The sequence below is a fragment of the Notamacropus eugenii genome, chromosome 3, assembly GCF_028372415.1.
Source record: "Notamacropus eugenii isolate mMacEug1 chromosome 3, mMacEug1.pri_v2, whole genome shotgun sequence".
In the NCBI taxonomy this organism is placed as follows: domain Eukaryota; kingdom Metazoa; phylum Chordata; class Mammalia; order Diprotodontia; family Macropodidae; genus Notamacropus; species Notamacropus eugenii.
The window spans coordinates 75,764,767-75,785,371 of NC_092874.1; the positions used below are offsets into that span (position 1 = coordinate 75,764,767).

General features: G+C 39.7%; 1 protein-coding gene across 1 annotated transcript in view; it reads left to right on the forward strand.

Annotated features, from left to right (window-relative positions):
• Positions 1–488: 488 nt before the first annotated feature.
• GJD4 (gap junction protein delta 4) overlaps positions 489–20,605 on the forward strand; it is a 39,019-nt gene continuing 18,902 nt past the window's right edge. Inside the window, exon 1 of the mRNA XM_072652042.1 lies at positions 489–19,040. The gene's annotated coding sequence lies outside the window, so the exon portion shown is untranslated. The remainder of the gene's footprint in view (positions 19,041–20,605) is intronic.

The window sequence follows — 20,605 nt, forward strand, 5'->3', positions numbered from 1 at the left end:
GGGGAACTCCCAGAATGAAACTCCATCAAGGTAGATTATAAAAACCACTGTAACCTTGAGTCTTAAGAAAGTTGTTTGGAACACAGAGGTTAAATGACTTGCCCAGCTGCAGAACTTGAACTCAGGCGTTCTTGATTCCAAGACAGCTGTCCTCTATGCCTCTTTATCTGTGTGATATGACAGCCAAAAGAATTAATACATAGGTTTTATTAAGAGAAGCAGGATATTCAAGACTAAAAAGGTGAGAAGCCTCACTGCACTCTTCCTTAATCAGAATATATTATACATATTATATGTATGTATATATGTCTATATGTACATGCATGAAGATGTGCATATATATATATAATACACAGAGCAGGAGGGGGAGGGAGGGGAAAGAAGGAGGAGTAGAAAACAAAAGAGGGGAAGGTGGGGGAGAGAGAGAGAAGAGAGAGAAAAAAGAGGGGGGGGGGAAGGAAGAGGAAGAAAAAGAGGGTGAGGAAAGAGAGTCATTTTAGAAAAGATACTGATAAACTGGAAAATTTCCAGAGGACAGTTCTTGATGCTAAAGGGCCTTAGTACTGTACTCTATAAGAGTTGAAGGAACTGGATAGTCCTCTCCTGGACAAAAATTGTAGAGTGTATTTATCGGATAGCTGTCTTGAGATATCTGAAGAATCTGTCATATAGAAAAGGAATTAGACGCATTCTGCTTGACCCTGGAAAGCAGAACTAGAAACACTGGGTGGCCATTGCAGAGAGGCAGGTTTGGGTTCAATGTGAGGGAAAACTTCCAAAAACCAGTTGCTCTGAAACAAGATGGGTTTCCTTAGGAGAGAGTGGATTCCCCAAGTGACTGCTCTATCTTCCCATTTGCTTCATAGCAGAAGGGACTCCTGCTCTTCAAAGGTCAGTCTCAATGGCCTTGGAGGTCCCTTCTATCTCTGACATTCTGAGTCCGAACCCAGAAGGACTTGACCCTCTCTGGGATACTTTCAATGTAGCCACATGTCATGTTAGGATTTTTGATTCTCCTAGCACACTTGTTAACTGATTTTGAGTTCCCAGGTTACTAAAACCTTCCAGTACTTCTGATATGAATAGTTCTCTGGGTATATCTTTTTCATCCTGTACTTTTGAAGTTCATTTCTTGAATTCTCACAGTTCTTTTTTATTTGGTGAATAATGGAGGCGCCATCTGCTGGCAAAAGATGTAATTGTAGTCAGCACCGTGCATCGGAAAAGACTTTCCTTCCCTTGCCAATATTCTTTCAGATAAAAGGAACGCGTTGGGGCAGACTATCCGTATACGTCGTGAGATCACCCATGAGCTACAAGGACCTCAGAAACTAGCATTCCATGATTTCAGAGCTGGAAAGGACTTGAGAGATCATCTAGTCTGGCTGTCATTTACGTGGTTGGTCCAAAGTCATACATTTGGCAACTGTCGTTTAAATGTCTGTTCCCTGAAAAAAAAAATCAGCATGGTAGGGACTGAGGTGATGATGAAAGAAGATGAAAAGGTCATTCATGCAGGGCACACAAATTAGTAACTGAGCCACAGATTAGAACTAATCCCTCTGACCTTTTTTTCTCTCAGTTTCTCTACCTACCTTTATACTTCTGAATTTTTTCTCAATTATCTTTAATTTCCTTTGCTTTAAATTTGTGAGCCTTTCTCATCCTTATGGATCTAACAAGGAAGAAATTTTGCAGTAAAATCCAGGAAACATGGTGTATTGGACAGAGTTCTGGGTCTGGAATCAGAAGCTCTGGTTCAGATCTTGTCTCTGATGCTAGGCATGAGATGCTGGGTAAATTACTGATATGGCTGGGTTGTGATTTTCATTGGGATAGAGAGTTCTGAATCAAGGCATCTCACCTGCCCTTCCCCCCATCTGTGATGAATTCTGTAACCAGGGGTGTGCTGGTAAATGTTTAACAACCCGCTATCCAAAAAAATAAAAGAAGTACTCATGACATACTTTTAAGCTTATTTTATTATGATGATGAATATTTTTAATATTATTAGTATCTTCTTTATCTCTTGTCTAGAGTCTAGAAAATATTAATGCAGCTTAAACTTAAAAGTGTGTCATGAGTACATTTTTTTGAGAGCTTGTTGCTAAACATTTTTCCTATCTTTAAATAAAGTTTTATTGTACTTAAAAATGTAAAAAACATTGCCACCATAGAAAAACAGACCACAGACGAGATTTGGCTTGTAGTCCTGAATCCTGGTCATAGCAAGATAATAAAACTCTAAATCAGGCTCTGAGTTGTAGCTTTTATGGTACAAGCACCCTCACTGAAACTTTAACAATTGACTCTCTCAGGAGTTGGTTCAAACTGGATCCAGAATACCCCTATTGAAGCTATGCATTTATATGCATATACGTTGATATTCATAGTATATATAAATAGACATCCTCATGACACCCTTATGATTTAGGCAGGCATTGCTAATCACCACCTTACAGATAAAAAACAGAGATGCAGAAACATCATTGTGGGTGTTGTTCAGTTGTTTTTCAGTTGTGTCTAACTCTTCATGACCCTATTTGGGGTTTTCTTGGCAAAGATACCTTTCCTTTACCAGTTCATTTTACAGATGAGGAAACTGAGACAAACAGGGTTAAGTGACTTGTCCAGGATCACACAACTAGTAAATATCTCAGACTGGATTTGAACTCATGAACATGAATTTTCTTGGTCTCCTGGCAGAAACATTAACTTACACTTAAACCTCACACAAATGGAAATGAAAGTCATTAGAACAGAGAAGTCTTCTATCTACTAACCCCATGTTCTTTTCAAATCTGTGTCTCTAGGAAGCCATTGAGTCCTTGCAAAAGTCAAGGACCATGGTTAGCTGGGCATATAGTCTGAAGTCAGGTTTGCTCCAGAGGGAAGAAAGCAATTTCTTTTTGAGTTCCTGAGAGGACAGCGTTAGGATAATTCCAGTATTATCTCTCCTCTGCTTTCCTCTTTTCCCTTCTGTTTCTGTAATATTTGGATGACCAGTCTTCCGTTATTCTCTTCTGAGCTTGCTACAGCCGAAAAATATTAAACTTGCTCTCCAAGTCACCACCAGACTTTGAACTGTAAAGTATTTATCATGGTGCCTGGCACATCCTAGTAAGTGCTACATAAAAATTGTTGTTATTTTTGTGGTTTTTGGGTTCCTGTTCACGTTTGGACACACAAAGGTAAAATCCAGTAACTCAGAACTTTTACATGTGTCAATGACCAAAATGAATTCATGTGGGAACAGGCTGCTGGAAACTTGACGAACAACAGCTTTTTCCCAGCTCCCTCCCCCCCCCAGGAGTGATAGACCAAACATTAATAAACTGTTCATGGAGCTGTGATTTGGTGCCACCATTCTGGAAAGTTACTCGGAATTATATTCTCAGAGTCACCAAGCTGTGCACACCTTTTCACCTAACAGTACTAACTCAAATCATATATCCCAAAGGCATTAGAGAGAGGGACAGAACCTATTAGTTGAAAAATATTTATAGCAGCACGATTGTCATAGCAAAGACCTAGAACTATACTGAATGCCCATCAATTAAGGAATGCCTGAACATATTATGGAGTATGGATATAAAAGAATTTTATTTTACTCTAAGAAATTACAAAAGAGAATTTCAGGAAGACCTTATATACATTATGTAGAATGAAGTGAACAGAGAACTATTTTATAGGAACCTACAGCATTGTAAAGGAAAGAATTTTGAAAGACTTGAGGACTCTGATCAGTTCAATTCAGTGACCAATCAGGACTCCAGAAGATTGAAGATGACATGTGCTTCCCACTTGAAGTGGGAAGATGTTAAATGGTAGATATAAAATGGGACGTATCTACAGTCATGAACAATACACCTTTTTTTTTGCTTGTTGGTCATAAAGGTAGTCTTTTTACTTGGTATGGGAGAAGGATGGAGGGTAGGAATAGTCATGCAAAAAGAAGAGAAAGGAATATCAATGAAATGTTGAAAAACTACATAGAGGATAGAAGGAAGTTCAAAGTGTTAGTGCTACCACACTATAAAAATAAGCTGTATGTCACAGACTTATGGTTTCATTTCTAATACTCTTTTTATGAATATAGAAATGTTTATATTTGTTGTTGATTATTTAGTTCATTAAAAAATGTCACAGATAATAGGAAGCCCCCTGAAGGGGAAGAGTCATGGGTAGATTGGGAAAATAGGAAGTTAGGGTAGCTAAGGAACCAATGATATATATGTTGAAGTCTCCTAGTATGAAAACAGGAGCTGGAATGATGAGAGTAACTATGAATTAGATACTAAACTCACTAAGGAAGGAAAGAGCATGTTCTAGGGATTGGTGGATGATGGCAACCAGCCATATGTATTACGTGATAAATTTGGATAGTGTGAACCTCAAAGGAGGGATGGTCATAAAGTAGTGGCGGTAGAGGGAGAATCTGAAAGTGGTAATGAGGAACAGGGAGCATTTTGATGCCCCCACCACAACCACTGCATAAGAAGGGGTATGAGTAAAAGTGCAGCTAATACTTGAAAGAGTGACCAAGAAGAAGCCAAATCTCAGTGAGCATCAGAAGGTAGAAGGACTAAGATAGAAAAATTGAAGGTGAAAGCAAGTTTAACTATGCAGCAGGCACTACAGAGAGCAAAGTGGAAGAGGCAGCCACATCTGAAGTGGCTTAGGAGGGAGAGCTGAGGGGGGATGGAAGTAAGGGAGGATTTGTACATGGAATACAAGGGCTTCAGAATCACTGGGATGGGAAAAATATGAGGGGGTGGGAATACACAAACCATTGAAGGTATGAATCTAGGAAAAATTCCAGTGATTAAAGAGAGGTTCATTGGGAGAAGCAGGTGATTAGATTGTTGAAGTTTCTTCCTCGATGGTTCAACCATATGGCAAGTAGTGTGTGTCTGGGAAAGCCCCAGGAAGCCCATGCTATAGCAGGTAGGACTAGACAGGGTTCATGATCAGGAGGAAGGAAGCAGTAGTGTAAGGAGGGCTAGTATTTGTCTCTAATCTGATGACTGTATACGTGAGGCCCCTATGGTTTCTGGAAGAGCTAAAGCTTAAATTCTGAGTGAAAAGAAAAATAGCTGAACTGATGTCCTGTTAAGAGTAAGGGATACTACCTCAGCTGAGGGTTATAACCGATGCCTAGTCAAAGTGCAAAGGCCGATTCATTGGAAAGGGGGAATTGGAGCACCTTCTGCTACCAAATAAAGTGCTGCTGGTAGGACATGCCCAAAAGTAAAGCATGAGACCAGTAGAACAACACAAAGCAGAAATTGCATACGTATACTACGCACCTCTGCTTCCCTAGAAGAGACTACATGCCCTATCCAACAAGAAGCAACAGTGATGTCTTCTAGACAGCAAGCCCAGCTAAGAGCAGTGCCCAGTCGGGAGTAGGCCCAGTGAGAAACTCATAATGACATTAGAAGAATACATCAGCAGCCGTGCAGCATCAAAGGTATAAATTGGACCCCCTGCCCACATATATATGAATATCTCTTCGCATGTGTGTAACCTAGTCATACCTAGGCACTGTATGCATTCCCATCATGTATGATCCCTGTCATTGTCTAGTTTGATGGGATATGTACTTGTGAGAAAGTATAGCTTACTAGGTACCAGGCAGTACACGAAGTGCTACAGATACAACGGAAAGGCAAAGGAAATTCTTGCCCTCCAAGAGCTTATATTCGAATGGAGGAAGCAACAGCTAAATAACCACGCACCTTCAAGATATCTACAGAATAGGTGGAAGGTGATCTGGGAGGGGAAATGGGAGAATATTCTAATAATTTTTTCTTAAGCTTTTTCAATAAATCTTTGATTTCAACTGATTAGGCCTTCTGTCTTCTAGCTAGGTGGTGCGTCAGGAAGACCTGAGTTCAAATTTGGTCTCAAACACTTACTAGCTGCATGATCCTGGGCAAGCTATTAAACTTCTGTTTGCCTCAGTTTCCTCAACTATAAAATGGGAATAATACTAGCATCTCCCTCACGTGGTGGTTGTAAGAATCGGATGAGATTTAATATTTGTAAAAGCACTTAGCACCTCGCCTTACCTGTGGTTGGTGCTATATAAATGTTTATTCCCTTCCCTAGTAAAAGTAACCACACGTTGGTACAGGTTTGTGAACTGTGGTTTTGAATGCATGTGGCCCCACTGAGTACTTGGAGCAAAGGCTGGCTTCTCAGGGGGGGCCATGGGTCAGAGAGGGTGTCCTAGATGCTACAAAAGAGAAGGGCATGCTTCTGCCCCCTTGAAACTCTCAGGCTAATTCTGACAAAGACCCTTTTGTACCTCACTGCTCCATGGTTTCACTGGCACAGGGACTCTTGATGCAGATGTAAATTGCATCTTCTTTACCGCTGTATCCTATGTGGTTCTTGGTCAGGCTTCTCCCTGGACCTCCAGGGTGCTTTCATTTAGGGACTGGAAGGTCAGGTATGGAGTAGTGGAGATTTCCTTTGTGTACAGGTTGGACTAGATAGCCACAGAGGGCATGTCCAGCTTTTTAACTCTTTGACCATTCTTCTCCCAGCTCTGCTTCTCCCTCTTTGGACTTCTTTACCATGCCTTAGCTATGGGATTGGAGTTCAAGAGAGAGATTAGTCTAGGTACATAGATATGGACATCTCCTGCAAAGAGATTGTAATTAAACCAATAGGAATTCATGAGATGGGTGTGTAGAGAGCAAAATCTAGGGCTTGGCTGGGGAACCTTCAACCTCAAGGTCACATGAGGCTCTCTTGGTCCTCAAGTGTGGTCCTTTGAGAAGTTTTTCTCCAGTCAAAGGGCTGCACTTGAGGACCTAGAGGGCCACATGTGATCTCTCCCCAACCCTGAGACCTTGATGCTTAGGGGATGGGACATGGACCAAACACATCAGCACCTGTGGACTAATTTTTTCCAAGTCTACACATGATGATATAATACATTCATGAAGGTCAGGGATACAAAGTTCATCATTCAATGATGTCTATAAGCCTTATACATCTAGTCATCAGAGAAGGAGAAAATTGCTCTCTTCATCAGGACAAAGGAGGTGTGTCAGTTTCCAGAATCTTAGCCCCAGGAACCACATTCTTTTGGCCCAGAGAACAACCAGGTAACTAATTAGATCCTGCAGGCACTTTGTCTATCTTTAAACCAACTTCCACCTGGTAGCAAGAGCCACATCACTATGTCAAGCCTCTGTTTTAAGGTTAACAAGGGCTTAGGGGAACACACTGAACATGTGATTTTGTTGGTAGAAGGAACTCCCAAGTTGATGAATCTCCCTCTACTAATACAGTTCACCATTTTCTCTGCATCTTATAGTTGGCACCATTCATCAACTAGTCATCTCCAGATGATGTCATATTCAGGATGGGAATTACAACAAAGAAATCACATCAATCCCTGTGGGGCATCTTTAAAGATGACATATAATGATCTATTATATTACTGAAACTCAGAGATATAAAGTTCATCGTTTAGTAATGTGTGTGAATTGTGTCATGTACAAGGATGTAACAGAATGACAATGACAGGGCTAGCAGTGAGTGCCTTCTCTAGTCTTCGTGGGCTCCTCACCAGTCTTTCCAGAATGGTGGACAAAAAGATCCACATGCATCTCTTTCAATACTAACAGAGACATTGATTAAGAAATGGCTTTCTCTCTTTTTATCTGATTTCATTATTCCCAGCATCAAAAGGGTCAGGGACCAACTGACCAAATGTATGGGAGCAGCCACTTTGAAAGAAGAGAATGGAAAGCAAATGGGCCCAGAACATAGCTAAGTGGGTTCTCCAGCAGCCATTTATGAATCATTTGTTCATTTTCCCCCAATAGAAAGCAGCTCTGGAATTTTTGAAGCCAGCACTATGGTGGCTGAATGCCTCCATTACCAGCATCTTTGCATCCCAAGCCCATGCCATGAGCATGGACAAAATGGGCTTTGTTTCTGTGCACAATCAGCATTCACCAGCACAAGCTACTTAATGCCGACATTCATACTGGAAGTCATTGGATGATGGAGAGAGGAGCAGATTGAAGAGTGGTCTCCAAGCAAAGCATTTAATCTGCATAAAGGTGCAAAAGCAGATTAATTGGCCAGAGGCCCCCTTTGAAAAAAAAAAGCAGGGTACATGAGTTGAAAGACCTCTGGGATTGGTCTAACTTGCGCAGCCCTCATTTAGAAGGGCTGAGAGGGAGGTGCCTCATCACTTGTTCAAACAGATAGGCTAAAAGTATGTTCTCCCAAGAGAAAACATTTTGAAATGTTTATTGATATATTTTGGTTTATTCCTAATACTTGGTAATTCCTAATTATTCCTAATTATATACTTACCTCTCCTTTACTGAGAAAACCAACTCCTTATATCAAAGAATAAAAAAATAGAGGGAAAAAAAATCAAATCTGCCAAACGGAATAAGACATCAACCAAGTCTGACAGTACATGCAAAGCTGCATACGAGTAGCCCCCTACTTCTGCAGAAAAGGGAGGGAACTGAATTGAGAAGATGGTTTTGAAACTTCTCTTTCTAGCATCTCTCTCAGGCATACTTGTTATTTCCGTAGTTACTCTGGAACAATGAGGTGAACCATTGAAGCTGAAGGCAGAGAGATTCTTAAAAATATTAGGCTAAGAAACAAGGCACAACTGAACAGCTGGAGAGGCAGCCTCTCATTCACAATTTGTTACTCTGAGTCTCCTCTTCCTCATTTTATTGCCAAGGCTGCCTTAATGGGCTGTCTTGATTAGTTGTTGTGTGTTTTGCTCAGTGATCGTGGCATGGTGAATAGAGCACTGGCCTGGAGTTAGGAAAACCTGAGTGGAAATCCAACCTCAGACACTTACTAGCTATGTGACCCTGGGCAAGTCACTTAACCCTGATTACTTCAGTCTCCAGAAAAGGCAAACCGCTCCAGTATGTTTGCCAATAAAACTCCAAATGGGGAGAAGAGTCAGATGTGACTGAAACGACTCACCACCATTAACGAATATTATCTCCCTTCCCTTCTCCATTGACTGAATAGTGAGAGAGAAGGAAGGTTGCATCTTAGCATCTTGATACCCAAGGACTCAGTAGTATTAGCAGTTGTATCTCTAGATCTGGAGTCATATTATAGTTGCTGCCTGGCCACTTTCTTGCATGATATTATCAGGAATTCTTTCCCTCCTGATTTCCTCATGGGAACTTCCATGACTTCCTTCATATCTTATCTAGAGTTCTCCCTTCTGCAAGATGCCTTTTCCTGGCCCTTTTTAACCTTAGTGCCTTCCCTCTGTGATGATCTCCAAATTATCCTGTGTGTATCTTATTTGGAGAGTTGTTTACATGTTGTCTCCTCCATTAAACTGTGAGTTCTTTGAAAGCAGAGACTGTTTTATATTTTCTGTGTTTCAGTGCTTAGCACATAGTAGGCACTTAAATGCTTGTTGACTTGAGAACATCAGGTTAGTTGGAGTATTACCCAAAAGTCACCAAGAAATAAATAAATAAGAACATAATCCATCTGAAAAACGGCTAGGTGGTGCAGTGGATAGAATGCTGAGCCTGGAGTCAGGAAGACCTGAGTTCAAATCCAGCCTCAGATGTGTGACCCTGGGCAAGTCACTTCACCCTGTTTGGCTCAGTTTCCTCATCTGTAAAATGAGCTGGAGAAAGAAATGGCAAACCGCTCCAGTTATCTCTGCCAAGAAAACCCCAAAAGAGGTCACAAAGAGTTGGACAAGACTGAAAAGACAATCTGTCTGAAATGATTAACTAAAACTAGATATAAAGTCTGGTTTATTCTGGCCTCTGATGATGCCCTATGGAATTAAATCCATGGTAAACATTTTACTTGGTTCCAATTAAGTCTGAATGAACCACCCTTTAAAAAAAAGGTCTACTAGGAAAAAGAACAATCTCTCCTCTCCATATGATTCCTGGGATTTCAGAATTTTATCTTGCTTCCTTGGCTTGCAGTGGATTTTCTAGGCACTTGTTAAGGGCAATCAAGCATCCAGAAAATGTTTCGTGAAAGTCATTTTGTGAGCTGGAATTCACTGCTTGAGAAGAAGGGTAAGTATAAAGCATCCCTCCCCCCCCCCCCCCCTCCGCCCCTGCACTAGTCACCTGACTATTAATGAGCCCAAAGCTGAATACCAATTAAAATATTTTCCAGTCCACTGCCTCATAAGAACTCTCAGCTTATTAATTCCTAGTGCCTTCCTCAAATTCCTACCTTCAAGTTGCAATAAATGGGGCTTTGAAAAGGCTTGCTAGCTGGTATCTAAAGCAAGACATTTTCCACCCCAAGTTGTCAATTGGTTCAGAAGTTTTGTGGATGCATCAAGTGTTATGGCTCCAATCCAGACACTTTCTTTTAGGACCTACTGAGTCAGAATCTGAAATGAGTGGGACTAACTCGTGACAGGCACCCAAATGAACCGGTATCTTTTTTTTTCTATTGTAAAAGGACATTTACAAGTTACATGCATCTCCTTTATTAAGAGCATTTTTTTCTGTGTAGCAGCATCAAAATAAGGTTTAGCAACAACTGATGGAAGAATTGTTTTACTATGAAGGCCAAATCCTCTTCAAACGCTTTCTTAGCTTGATTTTTTTTCTATTACAAAAGTTGTGTGTCTGATGGCCCACATGGGTTGAGCCGTTATATGCTATTGCCTTACCTCACTCAATCTCCACTGTTGTTGGGATATCACAGGGGTATACGGGATAGAGAGTGGCCTTGGGAGTCAGGAAAACCTAAATTCAAATCCTGCCTCAGCCTTGCAATGTGGCCCTGGCCAAGTTGTTTTTCACCTCTCTGTACCTTGGTTTCTCCATAAGTCTTCTCTATTTGGAATGCTGTCTCTCCTTCTACTTCTTAGAATCCCCTGGCTTCTTTCAAGTCTCAGTTGAAACACTCCAGCTGCTACTATCTTCCCTTCGGTAGTTACTTTCCATATACTATGTCATATATGTATGTATTTATGTTTCTATTTATTGTCTTACTCAACTGTAAGCTTCTTGAAGGCCCTATTTCTTCCTTTCTTTACATGCCTAGGCCTTAGCACAGTGCTTGCTACCCACAAAGCACTTTAAGAAGTGCTTAGTGACCAATTAACTGTCTTCTACCTGGGCCTTCTACCTGGGAGAACTAGGGAAAATGGGTGAAAGTTGAAATGAGGCAGATTGAGGCTGATCTAAGAAAAAGCTTCCCTCAAGTTCAATATGCTATATGTGGAGATAGTGAGTTCCCTGTCACTGAAGGTCTCCAAGCAAAGACTGGATGGCCATTTGGTGAAAAGCCACCAAAGGGATTCTTCTTCCAGTACTGACTGGATGAGATGACCCTAGATACCCCTTCTAATTTTGAGATTCTGTTAATTTTCATTCACAAAGAATTTTCCCTCTGTCATCTAAGTGGTCATCCAGATAATGGTGGAGTTAGTCACAGAGCAGCTTGGAGTTAAGACCAAAGATATTTACCTCCCTTTGTACAATGTAGGGCTTAAATAGCTCCCTGTTCTAAGCATCTAGAGAGAAATTCACAATAAATTAAAATTAACCTGGATGTGCTTCCCAGCAGTAACAAATGGTCTACCACAGGGAACATGTCACAACTGGCCATTCCAATGGGATGTTTGTGTGTGGGGGAGACTTGTCTGGTCGCTGAACTTAGTCTCCAATTTCTATATTTCGGTTCCTTCCTGGAACATCTACATTTACAATGTATTTAAGCTCTAAGGCACCCAGAATACCTGCTGAGCACAGAGAATGGTCCCTAATTCTTCATTTTAAACTGAAAACTTAGAACTAGGCACATAGGAGACTCCCCAAACACTTGGAAGTGGATTGAATTATTTTTCTCCCTACAGGTACCTCTCCTGACAGGAGTCTTACCCACAGTGTCATAGCTGAACTTATTTAAATTTTGATTTGCTTTGTGAGCACAACTTTTCAAGTAGCGATTCCATTTGTTTAGAATGTAATAGGGTTGACTGATATTGCCCTCTGAGATTCATACCTATAACATTTCTCCCCAACCCCTGCTCAAGGTTCTCAGGTACCTTGAGAGGTTTGGGATGTCTCTTTTCTCTGCCACTGGCTCAAACTCCCACTGGCTGTGTTTCCTCCCATTTTTTAAGGGGTCAGTGACCATTTAACCCCTATTTCTTTTTAACCATTTATCATCAGGTGACTCTTACACAGGGATACTTACCTCAAAGATATATCATAAAAAACTAACATTTCCCTTAACACCTCAGATACATATTCTCCATCTCTATCTCTAGAAGAGTAGACTTCAAACTTAGCTCAGTTCCTACATAGTCTTAGTCCTACCAAGTTCATGTTCAGATGCTACGTGGCAGATGCTAATGGGCTAGAGTCCTAGAAGTTGTTTCTTGTTCCTCACGGCATCAGTGCTACATTGAATGAGAAATTCATCCTAAGCTCTAACTTTCAATTTCTATCCCTTGTTCTCCCAACCTTTTGGATTTCCCAAGATTGGAGACTATACTCCTTTCTGCAGATACTTTGATCAAAAGAATCACTGAGATTTCCCCTCCCCAGATAAATGGTGTGAGGACATAGCTGAAGTTGCCAAACTTTTTTTTTAATTCTTCTGTAGTTAATCAAAGAGACTTTTTCTTTTTTAACAAGAAATTAGTGGATCAGAACCAGTTTCATAAACTCCACATCTGCTCTAGTCTCTCCAATTCCCTTTATGTATAATCAAAATTCTCTCAGAAACTGCCTCTCTGAATTCCTCCTTATTGAGAAACACCATCTGAGGTGGTCAGGACATATGACAGAACCCCAAAAAACGCAATTTTAATTTTTTATCAATTTTTAAAAATACAACTTTAAAAAAAAATTAAAGATGGATACCATTGACTTTAAAAAAAAATAACAATAACCAGATAAGAAATCCTGAAACTAGAACAGCTAAAAAGAATATGATTGAAGTTTGTGACTTTAATGGAAAGAAGAAAACTAAGCTGAATAGAACTGACATGGGGGTTTGCTAGCATCTGAATCTTAGGGTGTTCATGTCCGTAAGTTTTAGGTTCCAGCAGATAAAAAAGAAAAGTCATTCTATTTCATACTTTTGTTACAATATCCTTCAGGCTATGAATCATAGCAGAAAAATACCATCCAATCCCCTGTATTTGGTATGTGGTTACTCAGCACTTTCACTGAATAAGTTGTTCTGTGTGTGTGTGTATATGTGTGTGTGTCTGAGTGTGCAAACACAGACACACACACACACACACACACTATTTTTTACATTAAAATTCCATTTGTCTGTTGGGGAAAAACAGTTTTTAGTAACTGTAGCTACAGTAGAGGTTTTGTTTCCAAAGAGTCAATCCTGAAATACAAGAAGGTGTTAAAGAGTCTATTTTAATCCTACAACTGTTGCTGTTAAGAAAGAGTTACTAATGTCTTTAGCCCATATATGTATAGTAAGCACTTTAGTAATGAAGCAAAGCTTAGTCAGAGATGCCAAGGCAGCCCACTTTGGAAGCCCTTTGGAAGCCCTCCTTAACTGGTGACGTCTCCATTGTATAAACCCAGTCTTCATTTCAGGATTAAGGTCAGCTGTCTTCCATTTAAAGTTTCTCTCTGATTTCCTTTTTCTATTTAAATATTTTCAGTAAAGCAAGGTGATTTTTAACTGGTGTCAGGCATATAGATACTCTTAAGAGCGAGAATGTAATGAAATGAAAGCAAAAATATTATTACGCTGATTTATTAATCTCTATATGAATCTCTATCAACAGCAGTACTTAAATAAGACAACCCAACCAACAATGTGTTGACAAAGCATTTAACAAATGACTGAGTTACTTGAATTTGTTTACAGAAAAGGAGAGGTTGAAGATACTAATTAAGGGCTGGATCATTGCCACAAGAAGTCATGAAAATCTTATCCTTAAAGAAGTTTGATCAAATCAGATTATGCAAGGAAATGGGGACTGTGCAAAATGTGACTGACTATATATTATAAAAAATTAGTAAGTATGGAAATAGAAGTGAGAGAAAGAGAACAAGGGGAAAAGGAATAAACCTTTATATAGCACATACTCCGTGCCAGCACTATGCAAAATGCTTTATAAAGATTATCTCATTTGATCCTCACAACAAACCTGGAAGGTAAGTGCTACTATTATCCACATTTTATAACTGAATAAACTGAGGCAAATACAGGTTAAATAACTTGTTGGGTGTCATAGAGCTAGTAAGTGTCTGAGATCAGATTTGAACTTATATCTTCTTAACTTCAAACCCATTGTGCCTCCTATCTGTTTACTGAATAGCTAGGAGACCCAAACAAGTAGCCAGAATTATACATCAGAAAGTCCCTTGCTTTTGTAAACTTACAGATGACAAATCCCTATATTACAAATATAGACTTCCACATATTCTTAAGAATTCAGTACACAAACTATACTAGAATGTCAGCATTAATCTCATAGACAAAATTGTTGCTTACCATCACTAAGACGTAGCAATGATCCATAAAAATTTAAGAACTATATTTTAAAATGAATATTACCAAATACTCTTAATTTTCAAGTGACACTGAATGACTAGGTCTCAAAATATAAGTATGGTGCCCCCCAAAATCAAAATCTTGTGAGAACAGAATGTAGTAGATCTATCATTCCTTTTGTCCTGCTTTTGGAGTTGGTCCAAAGATGTTTTCAATGAGCCTTTGGAAGATGATGTTCCGTCTTAGTACTTTCATCCCATTACATAAAGTAGTCATTTTATCTATCTGCATGATAGTCTGCAGAACATTAAATATACAACAATAATATCAGGGAGCAGTTTATTCTAGGACCAATTCCATTTGAAAAAGAAGAAAAGGAAATTATGATAACTGGCATTTATGTGGTACTTCTTTATGAATGCCATACCAATGGGCTTTGTGACCGGGGTTGCGTATGGGATGACTTAGAAAAAAAGCTTAACCAAAACCAATGGATAGCAACTGAATCTTTGTTACAAGGCAGGCCCCAGTGGCAGAGGTATGTCGAAATGGAAATGAGTGTTGTAAAAACAAAAGGCAACAATCAAGCTATATGGAAGTTTTTAAAAAGTTTTATAATCCCCATTCTTAATATCTGATCTATGATTTCATTGGTAGAGGGAGCCACTAATGAGTTACTCTATACTAGAGCAAGTCAATATCTCCTTTGCAATTTAGAGTCTTAGGTTGCCTGGGCACCAAGAGGTTAATTACTTGTCCATGGTCATAGAGATAGAAGAGGCCAAACACTTGACCTGAATTCGTCTTGACTTTGAGGTCATCTCTCTGGCCTTAACTATTCCATGCTGCCTTTCAATCTTTATTTTACGTATGAGGAAACTGAGAGATCAAGGGGAGAGCATAGCATCCAGGGATATAGAGGGGAGGTTTGAGAAAGCAGGAGCAAGGTGAAGCAACATAGATCTCGTTAGATCTTTGAGTTTGGTTTTATGTATTTATATACTTATGTACAAGTCTCCTAAATAAATTTAGCATCACTTTCTAAGTGGGACCAGGGAGTCCAGTATGTAGGAGTAGAGGACAAGATTCTAGAAGCTAGTGAAAAGGTAAAATAAGATTGATGGATCTTATTTGCATTTTAAGTCTTACTTATGGGGCAGTTTGCCAGAGTTAGCCTCAAGGGTCGGCAAGGAGCTACCAAAAGGAACACAAAGGACTCTGGAGCTTGCCTTGAACAGGTATAGAGGACATGAAGAACTTTATTGAGACCTGCAGAAAGTGTGATACACTTGTTTTCTTCTAGTGTTAAAATGTATGTATGTACAAAGTACATAGTAGTATTTGTTGTTCTAAGAGGCTAAAAACCACATTTCTACTTTCAAGACTATCAGGAAGAATGACATGTTCCTTGAAAAAAATGCAAAAGGGCTTCAAGGAGAAAATGTACTGTGTGATGTGGGGGTGGTGTTGGAGATGTTGGGGAAAGACACAGTAATTCAGAGGGGAATACTCACCCATGTCAGGAGGTTGGATGAGAAGGCTATATAATAAACGTGTATGTGGACATGCTGACTTTGAGATGCTGATGAAATATGAACTGTGTGTCATTGGCATAGAAAGGCAGAAACTGAAATCATGGAGGTGAATGAAATGAGAAAGAATGAGAAAGAGACATGGAGAGACAGAGACAGAGAGAGAGAGAGAGACAGAGAGAGAGAGAGACAGAGAGACAGAGACAGAGACTGACCATTCCGGCAGAGAGAGTGCAGATCAACAAGGTAAAAGAAAATATTTCAAGAGATCAAGGAAGATGAAAAAAGGAATGCCTTTCTATCTGGTGATCTGGGAGACCACTGTTGACCTTTTGAGAGAGTTGTTTTAATGGTGTAGGTAGGAGCCAGATTGCAAAGTATTTAGGAGAAATTGGGTAGTGAGGAAAAGAAGCATCAGGTATAGACAATTTTTTTGAAGACATTTGGCAGTGAAGGAAAGGAGAGAGCCAGAAGTTGGTATGCAAGCTGAAATGTGTAGAAAAATCAAGGGAAGAGAATTGTTGGTTGTTTTTTTTTAAAGTAGACTTGGAAGATCTGAGTATGCTTGTAGGTTTTTGAGAAGGATCCAGTGGAGAGGAAGAGATCAAAATCATATACAAGAGAAGGAGTGGCTCTTGGATCAAGGTCCTAGAGCAGTAGGCTAAGGAACAAGATTAAGGAAGTGTCTGTGAAGAACTGGAATGCCTTGTTGTTGTTGTTGACCAGAAGGTGATTGTGCTGAGCTCTGCTCTTGTTCATCCTTCCTTCTGAAAGAGGACCAATGACATCAGGAGGTTGATATCTTGACCTGCAAGTGAATTGGATTTAAGTGAGACAAGCTTATGCAGTCATCAGCCTCATTCTTTCCTCCAGAGTCATGGGAGTTCGGTGTCAAGACATGACTGATGATGGCTCTGGATGCAATGGAAAACCATGGCCTTTTTAAGTTAAAGTCTTTCCCAGGTTGCTGAGCTCTGAGAATGGATGAGAAGAATCTGAGGAAGGTCCCTTATCTAGCTAGGATACAGCCATGATTTTTTTTAAACTAAGTCTATGATATTGTTATAGGGAGCTCTTGGTGAGGCATTTCCTCTCCCAGGACTGTTAGAATCTTAGAAAGTTGTTTGGTATTACAAAGGCTCCAATGACCTGCCCAGGGTCACAGCACCAGTATGTGGAAGGTGTAGGTGTTAAACACAGGTGTTACTGCCTCCAAAGTCAACTCTATCTGGATCAGTTATGCTGTGCTGCCTTTCTGGTATGCAGATGATCCCATGGTTCTAGATGACTTAAATCTTAGTGAAGCAGACAAATGACCTGGCATAAGGGTGGGGCAAAAGAGAGAGAAGAAAAAGCTTAATATAGTCACTGGAATGGAAGGATTGTGGGCAATAGTGAGGACTCAGTTGAGGTGAGGGATGGCTGTGTTTTGAGGTGAACCCCTAGGTAGATTATTTTACTTTTTTGAGTATTTAGATATTTTCAAAATGATTGTAATACCAATAAAGGATATCTAAAAAGTGTCAACTCTGAAGCTAATTATCCCAGGTTTTGTTTTATGTTAACCTCTTTTATGTGTTTAGATGAACTTTAATCTTTCTTTGTTGTTCATTTGTTTCAGTCTTGTCTTTCTGATCCCATCTGGGGTTTCCCTGGCAAAGATACTGGTGTAGTTTGTCATTTCCTTCCCAGCTTGTTTTACAGATGAGGAAACAGAGGCAACTAGGATCAAATAACTTGCCCATAGTCACACAGCTAATAAGTGTCTGGAGGTAGATTTGACTCAGGAAGTTGAGTCTTCCTGACTGCAGGCTTAGCACTCTGTCCACTGTACCACTACAGAGTTATTAACCTAGTACTTTTAACATATGTCCATCCTACCATTTGTGTGTGAGGGGGGAGGGAGTTGTCCGATACTGTGATCTCATCAGTCTACTCCATTAACATATTTTAAAATAGGAGCCATTGGCTTCTTTATGGAGAAATCCATCCCAAATGCTTCTCTGTGGAGAAATTGGGGCCAAATACATTTCTATAAATACCTCTGGGGTGGGGAAGCTGATGACAGAGAGCTGTTACAAATTGTCACTAGTGTGAACAAGTAGAGAGGGAAACATCACTGGTAGCCATTGCCTTGAATACAAATGGGAAAAAAAAAACCAAATCTCTTACCCTCAAGCCCTACTGGGATCCTAGAAGGTAGTAACCTGCTAACATTCTGCAGGGACTGCAGCCTCTGCCTCCCTAGCATCTACAGCTACTGAAGACCCAGAAAAGAAAGTTCTTGTCTCCTAATCCCTCAATATTGTCAAATAGTTGAACCATTAAAACAGGTATGGTTTATCAATGGAAATCTTTAAAAGGGTTCATTCCCATCTGCTTTGCTTCTGTGCCCTAAGGATCATGGGACTTTTCCATCTGACTTGCAGCTACAAGGTTCTTTCTGGGTCATCTTTCCCTATTAGAATGGAAGTTCCTTGAAGGTAGGGGGCTGCCTTGGCTTTCTAACTGCATGTCCATCACTTAGCACAGTGTTTGTATATAGTAGCATTTAAGGGATGTCTTCTCCATTCATGCATTTGTCAAGAATTTAATACTTTTGCTCTTGCCATAAAACTGTGTTCTCCTTTACAGTTCTGCGTACATGGTTTGCCTTCACTAACTTGTTACTCTGTTTCTAATTATCAGTTTCACTCCCTCCCCTCCTCTTTGCTTAGGAGCACAAAATCTCAGAATACTAGAGCTGAAGTAACTTTATGGATAATCTGGTCCATGTTGTCTTATTTGACAATCTTTTCTCTTTCTCTATTTTGTTATTTTCCTTTCTTTTCTTTCTGGGAATTTTTTCTGAAATTAGCCCATGGTAACCATATCAGTCACTTCCATGCATATATAGGTTGTACAAATGATAAGGCTGCCAATAGATTTGGATGTTCCCTGACTTTTGTTTATTTTTGTTTTTAAAGGGGAAAATTGAATTAAAAAGACTGCCAGAGGAGAGCCTTGGATGACAAAGTAAGTTGGATGAGACCAACATGAGCTCATTTTTTTGGGGGTGGGGTGAGAATCTGAGCCTTTCCTTCACTTCAGAGAGAAGGGGCTTCTCTCTTGTCATAATTCTGCTGAGCAACAAATAGTTAGGTGACTGTTAAATTCAGATAATAGTTGTGGATTTTAAAATAGATTTCATTATGCCTTCTTGTATTTCAACACAGAGGAAAGGGAAGAATTCAAAAATCTAGAATGAGACAAATAAAAGGATATTAAAGACTCATATTAGAGATACTAGGGGAGGTTGAGGGACAGCGAGAAAAATGTGGAAAGACACATATACTGGGGTACAGGTACAAAGATAGAACCGTGATATTATGCTCTCCCCATTTGAGAAGCTCTTAGCCAATTTCTTCTCCACATGGCATTTAGATAATGAAGTCATCATGGCTCACTTTGTTAGTTTCCACCCCTGCCACCCTGGGAAACTGAAAACATAAAGTAAAATAATAGAAAATACTAAATAAAGTAATGGGAAACAAAACACATTTAACAAACGTTATCTTGGCCTTCACATCATAAGCCCCATACCTCCCTAGATAAAACAGGGAAATAAAAAATGGTCTGGGCCACAGGCTCAGGGTTCATTGAATGTTTAAGTTGAATTTGATTTTGTCTTGGGAACTTTCAAACAATAAAAGAATTCCTTCCCTCAGAAAGCTTACAGTCTGCTGGGAGTAGGGAAGGGAGAGAACAACCTGTAGATAGATATGTGTATTCAAAAGAAACACAAAATAAATTTTTTATTGGGGAGAGCCTTAACAACTAAAGGAATCAAGAAAGGTCTCTTATAGGAGGTGGTGCTTGAGTTGAACCTTGAAGAAAACTAGAAGTTCCAAGATCAGGTAAGCAAAGAGAATATTCCAAGCAGCAAAGGCCCAGAGGTGGGAGGTTGAATATAAAATTTGGAAAACAGCAAGTAGACCAGTTTGACTAGAATGTTGAGTGCAGGAGAGGATGTAACATGTAATCAGCCTGGAAAGATAGGGAAGAGACAGATTCTGTGTTAAAAAAAAAATGTGTTTTAATTTCTCTCTCAAAGCGTTCTTTAAAAAAAAAAAATCCAACAAAGCAGACATTGTCCCAAAGTTGAGATAGACGGATCTCTGAGCATTTCATAGCAAAGTTTAGGCAACTGTATTCACTGAGCTTATTCCTAGAAGGAAATGCTAGAGATGGTTAAGAAGTGTCTGGAGTGGAAGCTTTGAGTAACAATAGGTTATGGGTTAGCCCAAATCCTACAGCTTGAAAGGATTCAGTGTGCAGAATGAGTTACACGTTTAGATGTGGTCAAAGTGGGAATACATTTTGCTTAACTACATATATTGGTTACAGTGGTTTTGTTTTTCTTTTCTAGTGGGGGAAGAGATAAAAATAAATGTTTATTAAAAAATAAAATTGTTAAAGCATGATAGTATAGATAGGAATAACCAACACTGGAGTGGTTGTGGAAAGATAGGCACACTAATATACTGTTGGTGGAGCTGTGATTTGACCCAAACATTCTAGAAAACAATTTGAAATTAGAT